This window comes from Halichoerus grypus, chromosome 2, assembly GCF_964656455.1.
Source record: "Halichoerus grypus chromosome 2, mHalGry1.hap1.1, whole genome shotgun sequence".
NCBI classification, from domain to species: domain Eukaryota; kingdom Metazoa; phylum Chordata; class Mammalia; order Carnivora; family Phocidae; genus Halichoerus; species Halichoerus grypus.
Window position 1 is genome coordinate 135,276,813 of NC_135713.1, and position 8,955 is coordinate 135,285,767.

The window sequence follows — 8,955 nt, forward strand, 5'->3', positions numbered from 1 at the left end:
TCTTAAATTCGTCTCGAATTAAAACAGTAGATACCTACTATATTCTGTATAATCTGTTTTTATATTGGAATCATTTATTAAGCCCTAAGAGCAACCACAAAATTATCCTCATATAAAGCAGCATGTTGTACCCATGGTGCTATCAACCATCAAAGATGCTTGTGGAGAATCACCCTCATAATAGAAAATAATAATTGCTTTATGAGATTCTCTGGTGAAAGAGTTCTCCACCTGTGGCCTCAGGAACCCTTAAAATTTTACGTATCATTTTGTGTATATGTGTATTTTCAGGAGAGAAAAACTACAGCTTTTATCAAGTTCTCATCAAAATCTCTGATCTCTTTAAAAATATTAATAATTATTAGAGTTGTAAAACTAAGACAATGATTTCTTTTGCAGATTGTTTGGATCTACATATCAGGAACGTTATTTTAAGAGACAACTACCACATTGCCTAATAGATGTTCAGTACATGTTAGTTAAATTTCCATTGGCAGGGCTAAGGCAAATGTTGCTAAAGATCATTTGGAAAAGAAGGAAGTATCAATACATTTGGAAATAAGAGAATAAAATGGAATTTTGAATAGACAGATGAGAGAAAGCAAAAAGGTGTACCTGCTGAAGGAAGTGATAATTGCTTCACGTATTCCTCCGTGGGGCCCAGGATCATGTCTATTTTTGGGTGTTCTCAGGACAGATTGCACCCCAGGACAAAGGTGATAGAAGAATGTTGTTAATAATAATGATTATTTTATAGGTCAATGACATACTTTATTTTTATTTTTTTAATTTTTAAAATATTTTTAAAAGACATTTATTTATTTTAGAGAGAGAGCATGAGCAGGAGGAGCAGAGGGAGAGGGAGAAAGAATCGTAAGCAGATTCTGTGCTGAGGTCGGAGCCCAACACAGGGCTTAATCACGACCCTGAGATCTCGACCTGAGCTGAAACCAAGATTCAGACACTAAGCTGACTGTGCCACCCAGGTGCCCCAAACACATATTTTAAATAAAAATAATAAAACATAAAATAGTTAGAAAGAGAACAATTGCTTCTTCCCATTTTTAAATCCTGTTTCCAATTCTGAAACTTAATGTGTTATTTATTGTTTATCAGTGGGTTTGCATTTTTCCAAATTAAGTTTTAAAGTTTTGATTATAGATGAGTTCAAAAGAAAGAGGCTAGATTGATACCTGGTTGGTTTTCATTAAAAAAAAAAAACTATTTTCAAAGTATAGTAGAAAAAGGGATGATTTTCAATAAATAGTGCTGGATGGATTTCATATGGTGAAAAAAATATCTTCAATCCTATATCATACTGTGCACAATAAATCAACTCCACATGGCTTGCAATCTAAATGCAAAGGGCTAACCACTAATTCTTTTTTTAAACCACAGGAGAACATTGTCATGATCTTTGTAGGCAAGGATTTCTTAAACTGGACACACACAAAAAGTGCCCATGATGGAAGTAAGAATTTATACATTGGTCTATAGTAAAATTGAAGAATTTCTATTCATCAAAAGACAGCATTAAGGGATTGAAAAGGCAATGTCCAGAGTGGGAGAAGTATTCACAATACATTTATTTATAAAGTACTTATAGCCAAGGTTTTTCAAGAACTATTGTAAGTGAAAGAGAAAAAGGAGAGGGATCCAGGAGAAAAATTGGCAAAATACTTGAATAACAACAAACGCGTGGTAAATTAACATATGAAAGGTGTCCTAACTCAGTTATCAAGGAAATGCCAATTAAACCCAATTCCATCACAGGACACAACTATCAGAATGGCTAAAATGAAAAACACAAAAAATACTGAGTATTGATAAGTATGTGAAGCAATTGGAATCCTCAAATATTTGAGTGAAAATTGGTACAACCAATTTATAAAAGTAGTGTTAGTCACTAAATTTGAATATATTTATGAATATAAATTATATATAATGACCCATATATATATAAATATATATATACTTGAATATATATATTTGAAATTCAAATATATATATATGGGTATAAATTACATATAACAACCCAGCAGTTTCACTCCTTGGCAGGTATTCAACAGAAACACGTAATTATTTTCACCAAAAAATGTATAAGAATGTTCATCAAAGTACAATTTGTAATAGTTCCAAACCTAAAGATACCCAAGTGTTTATCTATGGTATAATAAATAAATCATAATATATTTACACAATGGAATGCTGTTGTGTAGAATGAGACAAATGTTCTATAATAATGCACAACAATAGGGAAGAATGTCACAAATATAATGTTGAATGAGAGAAACCAGACACAACAAAGTGTGCCTTATATGATTCTATTTATATAAAGTATGAATACAACAAATCCACCCACAGTGACAGAAATCAGAACAGTGGTGAGCTTAGAGGTAATGATGGAAGGGGCATGAGGGGATCTTCTGGGTGCCAGTCATGGTCTGTTTCTTGATTTGGGCGTTGGTAACACAGATATGTGCCATTTGGAAAAGCTCATAGGTGCCCTATGTACTTTTGGAATATGTATATTTCAATAAAGAATAACGAATCAATTTAAAGTTGTTTGGAAATAAAACTTATAGTTTTGAAAGGTATAAATGGTTTGATAGATTCCAGTACTCTGTTATGAGTGAAGAAAAACTGCAGCATTGGGCAAAATATCCCTCTGCTTTATTACGACCTTCTTTTGCCCAGTGGACTAAGAGGCCACGATATGTCACCAGGGAAGTTTCCCAGGGAAGATTTCTGTAATGATGTGTGCTTCCGCAAACATATTATTTGCTGAAATAAACACTTCAGCTCCTCTCAGGATTTGGAGAAACTGTTCATTAAACTGCAAGGGAATGGCACAAGAATTCACTGAACAGAAAATTAATAGCCTGCTATGTAGCTTTTCTCTCGCAGATAGAGAACTTGGAGATTGATAAGATTATGTTGGTGAAAATTGTTCCATTCTTCCCAACCCAAACCAAATATAAACAAACTAATTGAAAAACATATCATCTCTGACGTATTTTAAAGGCCTTTTTTTTTTTTTCCATTTCTAGGAGGAAAGTCAGTTTAGATTCCTTTCAAAATGAATATGATATTGAACGCACTTAGAAAAACAATGTGGTGATGGGGTGAGTGGGGCGTAGTTATCCCAAGAAGTATTACTGGGTTTATTAATGAAACAACTTGAGGCTAATAGCTTCTAGGAAATGAACAATCAATGTGCTTCTTGAGCCCTTTCTTGGAAAGAGCTGTCTCCATGCACTTTTCCCATCTACATTTTTTGGTTTGGATGGATCGTTCTGCTTAGAATCACCACCCTGTGATTATTCAGACATAATTACTTTCCATGGAGCCTCTTGGGAAAACCTGACTTAATATCTTGCTTTGTATTTGCCTACGTGTTGATTGATGAGGTTTTGGCTACTACTGAAGGAAGATAATGAATATAATCAGTATCAACATTCAACACAAAAGGAACCAATTCATGAGAAGACTAAAGTGTAAGTTATAGATCCTGTTATTTAGGATAAAGTAGTACAGTTATCCATTCAGAGGGGTAAGTGTTAGGAAATGAAAGATAAAAGCATGTCTGAGAGTTCAGTTAAGAGTGTTGAGTTGATAGCCGACAGAAGTAGCATTCAGAAATTTTCGTTAAGATACTTGGGAAATACTGCATTTTGCTTCTCCCCAATTTGTATAGTATGAATTATTATGTATAATAACATTAAACTAATTTTCTAGAAGTTTTCTCTGAAAGCTGGGGAATGTTCCCCTTCTGCCTCTTCACACATCACGGAATGATAAGCCATTGAAAATTTTAAGTAACTGCTGCCAATGTGGATAAAACCAGAGCCTGAAGAAGGAGGGTTCAGAAATAAAGAGATAAGCATAGGGAGAGACATGAGTGTGGACCAAAAACAGCTGTAGCAGCTGCTTGGACCCCACCCTGGCTCCCTGAGGAGAATGTTATACTAAGGGATTGTGGAAGGTCAAGTAAGGGGAAGGTCTCCTTCATGGGGAACTGATCCGTAGAAGTTTCTTGAGACTGCTATAACAAATTATCAGAGACTGGGTGGCTTACAATTCTAGAGGCCAGGAGCCTGAATCAAGGTGTGGGCAGAGCCACACTCCCTTTTGATGCTCCGTTAGAGAAAACCTTTCTTACTTCTTCCATCCGCCTTGCTTTCTTTGTCTTGAGACCACATTACTTAAGTCTCTGTGTTCTTCTCATTGTCCCCTCCCCTTTTCTGTGTCTTTTCTCCAAACTCCCTCTGCCTCTATTTCTGTGATTGTATCTAAAGCCCAGGTGGACTATCCAGGATAAACACCTCCTCTCAAGATTTTTAACTGAATCACATCTGCAAAGGCCCTTTTTCCAACTAAGGTAATAGTCACAGGTTCTAAGGGTTAGGACATGGGTATATATCTTTTCAGTCCACCAGGCAGGTCCCATACATGATCACATTTTTTTTTTTTTTAAACAAAATTCACATTTTATTTAGGTTGAAATAAACTATACAAAATTGATTTTCTTCACCAAAAATAACAGCAATATTTTCTGTATTATTCCTAGATAAACCACAAAACACTTATTTTTGTAGGTTTTCCAGGTTTTGTTTATAAATCAAGACGAGGCAGTAGATATAGTCATGGAAAAAGAGGAAAACAGACACATCAGTTGTCAGTATCCATGGCCTCTGATCCTGTCTTGACCATGAACAGAGGTGTTCAACATATACCTGCTAAAAAGCTTATGAAGATGTAGGTGTTCTACATACACTTGCTAAAGAGCTTATGAAGATGTAGGCTCAACAAAGGAATGTAAACAGCAACAATCCAATGTGGAACAACAATGGCAGGCTCTCCCATTCAAACTTTAATTGTAACTTGTTCCTTTAAGTTTATTTGATAAAGACAAAATCTCTACTGCAATCCTTGCCTGGCAAGCTCACGTGCTTCTCTCTCTCTCTGTCTGGTAACTCCCTTAACTGTCCATTACAGATTTTTAACATACTAACACTCCTACTATTCAAAGGTCACTCTGAGCTTCATTGTAACATTTTATAAAATGTACTCCTTCCTCCCATACCTCTTCAAAATCTTTATCTTCTAAGAACTGATAACTCAATACCAGATAATTGGATCCAGTGACAATAAATGTTTTATCTAAAATGACTTAACCAAAACAATTCCCAAGTGCCATTAGCAGAGATCCCACAGAAGTGTAATGTGGCACTTTCAATGCTATCTTCTGGAACAGGTATGTCTCCAAAGCATGAGAGTTTAAACAGGGGCCATTTAAATTGGCAGATTATCAATGGCTAATGTACTCAATGAGAGGTCGACAGGTCAAGATATTCAGTGATTAAGTGGCCTACATACACCTGACAGCTTTTCTGTAAGATGTTTTCAAATTTCTTACAGATTTTTCCAAATATCAAACATAAGAGAAAGCCTACTTTAAAAGTCTTTTAGGTATTTTCAATGGTTTCTGAGTTATCTGTAGGAAGCTCTGACTTAGTTGTATAGAGTTTGATATACGTGTCCACCATTAAATCCAGATCATGTTTTATATCAAAATTTATGTTAAGCAAAGCCAAGTTACTTGACCTTTGGTCTGTCAAAGTGTTCCTCAGGTATGCTTTGAGACGATTTCGCCCATTTTCATAGCGTTCATTCTCAACCTTCATCACAGGAAGAATACATAGGACTTTTAGCAATGCATAAACATTAGGAAAAAACTTGATGTCTGGTAGATGCAGGGCTTCATAAATGGTGGATGGAAGCTCTATATCTTTCCCTCTGTGTTTCCACTTGATTCTCCAGCAATGCAGCTCAGCTGAGAGTGTGTCGGGATTGGGCAAGTCACTTCTGTACATGTCAGCATGGTGCTCCTCCGATGTATTAAATTTGAGCTGTCCCATGACAGAGGGTACAAGAGATAAGCATTTAAGAGCTTTGAGGTGCTGTTCTGAGAATATATCTTTCAGTTCCTGAATAATGTGTTCCACTGTTGGAACACTTAGAGTTTCTTTATAGTAACTCTCAGAAGTGAGCTGAGATTCCAGGTTACCTTGCTGGGCTCTGCGGAATTTCCCAGGGAGTTTCATCTGAACATCAAGCTTAGTTGCCAAATTTGTGGCTTCTTCGAACCAAAATTCATGATAAACTTCAATATTTTCCATCACTTCATTTAGTGAATGCAGCACTGCAGTCAAGCTACTGGCTGCAAAGAAGACATCAGAGGTTTGCCCTTGAAGGTTCTTCCCAAAGGCTCTTGTAAAAGATAGAACATTTTTAAGAACAACAATGGTAACGATGAAATCAAAATCTGTTACTGCACTACAGAGTACAAAAGCTCGACCAGCTATATAGTTATTCCATCTAATATTTGTATCACTATTTATACCATCTAAACATAAAACAAGTGCTTGTAGGAGGTCCACTAAAATTTCAAAAGCATCATGCCTGCCTGTCCACTGAGAATGGCAGATTTCCTTCAGTTCTTTACCCTTTTCCTCATTGTTCTGAAAGAGGACAGAAATTACATTGTCAAGCTCCAAAAGCAACTGTGGAGATCGATGGAAGAAAGAACAAACTTCCTCAATTGTTCCTAACGCAACAGATACTCCCACAACAGGCACTGATTTTGCCAACCACATATTTAAGGCACAGGAAGAGCAAAGTGTGTAGACAGCTTGGGGATATTTCTCTAAAAGTCTAGAAGCAACGACTTTCATTTTGGAAGAAAATCCACTGGACACAATGTAAGCCTGGCCACGACAATACTCCATGTTTAACCCCCACTTCTCAGTTATCGTAGTGTGAAATTTTACAGCCAAAATTTCTGCATCAGCTTCATAAGGCAAGAAGCCCACAAATTCCTCTCTCAGGTTATGAGATTCATCAACAAACCTCACCAACACAGGCAAGTGTTCTTCCCCTGCTATGTCCACTACGTCATCAGTGATGATGGAAAAGAAGTGGGAGTCTCTCACTTCCCTGAGGGTCTCCTCCCGAATGCAGCTCTCACAGATGTCTAGCATCTGTTTCTGCTGTGTTTTTGAGCAGAACAATGTGTTAACTGCTGTTGTCTCAAAGCGCTTTCTCAGAACCTCTTCGCCAGAATTTATCCGGCACTCCAGCAGTGCTTGGAAGTTATCCGGAGTAAACAGACCCTCTGGGATTTCATCAGTTTCATGCCCATCCAGAGGTATGTTTTGTTTTCCCATAAGAATCAAAATTTCAAATAAAGATTTTAAGTATTCTTTGTTTTCTTTCTCTTCAAGGGTTAAAGGTAGAATGTCTTCATCCTGTTCTTCACCCCCTTCTTCTGCACTGGGATTCTGAGCATTGCTGTTATTTATTTCTTTATGTTTTGGTTCCTGTTCAGAAGTTTCATCAATTTTTTTCTGATTCAGTGTCCTGATTTCATCTTCACTCAATTCTTTTATTCGTTTTCTGTGTCTACTATGTGGATTGTTCAAATGACTGGTAAGATCAAATATTGTTGGTATTGCATTATCTCGAAGAACTGTCCTATAAGGACTAGTTCTACAGATCATAGAGGTCTCAAAGTGTTTGGCACATAATCGATAATGTTTATTTAGTTGATCAGGTGTTTTATCTTCTAAGTCCGCTCTCCTACAATTCTCCACCCACTTCTGGCATCTGGCCGGATCCCGCGGGAACCTGAAGAAGGCCAGGTCCGACTGCGTACTCTTCCTCGTGCAGTTGGGGGCAGCGCAGAAGTTCGGCATCGTCGCCCACCCGCCGGCCGGCCCAGCCCTCCCCTCCCCGCCTCCTCAGGGCAGCCCGCCCGCCCGTCGGGGCCGGGGAGGGGAGCCAGGCCGGCCGGCCGGCTCGGCAACGCCGGCGCGCCGGGGGGCTCACTTTTTTTTTTTTCTTTTTTTTTAAATATATAGCTTCAGTAGTAGAATCCAATGAGAAAAGAAAGCCCTCTTTTTGTTTACATTATATCCAACTCTAGTCCTGTTTAGATACTTCTTCACATTATTCTTTAGTTTGGAATAGTGAGCCACAAGTTTACAGACTTGTAAAGGGACTCTCAGAGTCAAATTTGCCCACTGGACAGATGAGAAAGTCGTTGACCAGTTACATGGTCAGTGAGGAGGATAACAAGGTTCTCTGAAGAAATGGAGCCACAACCAAGGACCTTGGTCTATGGCACTTTCTATTTCATCAGATTGAATGACCACGACATTGCATACTACTTGAAGCAATTCGTTTTTCAAAACTGCTCTATAAAGTTTCTTTTTTAAATTTGTCAATAAAACTAACAAATTTGGTACTTTTTTGTGATGAACTTGATAATTACATTAGTAATGGTTAAGTACACAAGTTATATACGTGCAATAATAAATGAAATTTTAGTCCCCTCTCCAAAATGGAGAATATACCAAGCAAACCTTTCAAAGGCACTCCTGTATTTGTCACTTCTCATTTTTAGTTTCCTTACCGATTCAAGCATTTGCAGTATAACTTCAAAAGATGCCATTACTCTGAAGAAATGAAGAAATACTTTGTTTTTGTTTTTACCTTTTGTAAGGTCTATTACTAGCCCACTAGGAATATTAATGTGAATTGCTTTATAAGAATGGCATTGCTCAGAGACATGATAAATATCAGATCAGAGCATATACTTTCATAATGCTAAATTATGCTATCTATTTTCAGAATTTAGGAATGCATGGCTTTACATAAAAGTACATGTGGTTGTCTTTTCTCATCATGAAGAAGTTCTTTTGAAACCAGAGATAAAAAGTGGAAGTCAAAGTGAACCGTGTCTCTCCATGGGAGGATTCTGATGTCTCCAAGATAAAAACAGAGAATCCAATTAGAAAACTAATGAGAAAATATGCGTGTCTGTGAAGGAAAGGAAAAAGGAGGGAGGTAGACAAGGATTGAGAGAGAGAGAGAGACCCAGAGAGACAGAGG

General features: G+C 37.3%; 1 pseudogene; it reads right to left on the reverse strand.

The window, feature by feature from the left end:
- Window positions 1-4,461: 4,461 nt before the first annotated feature.
- On the reverse strand, window positions 4,462-7,914 carry LOC118529407 (52 kDa repressor of the inhibitor of the protein kinase pseudogene; annotated as a pseudogene).
- Window positions 7,915-8,955: the final 1,041 nt, after the last annotated feature.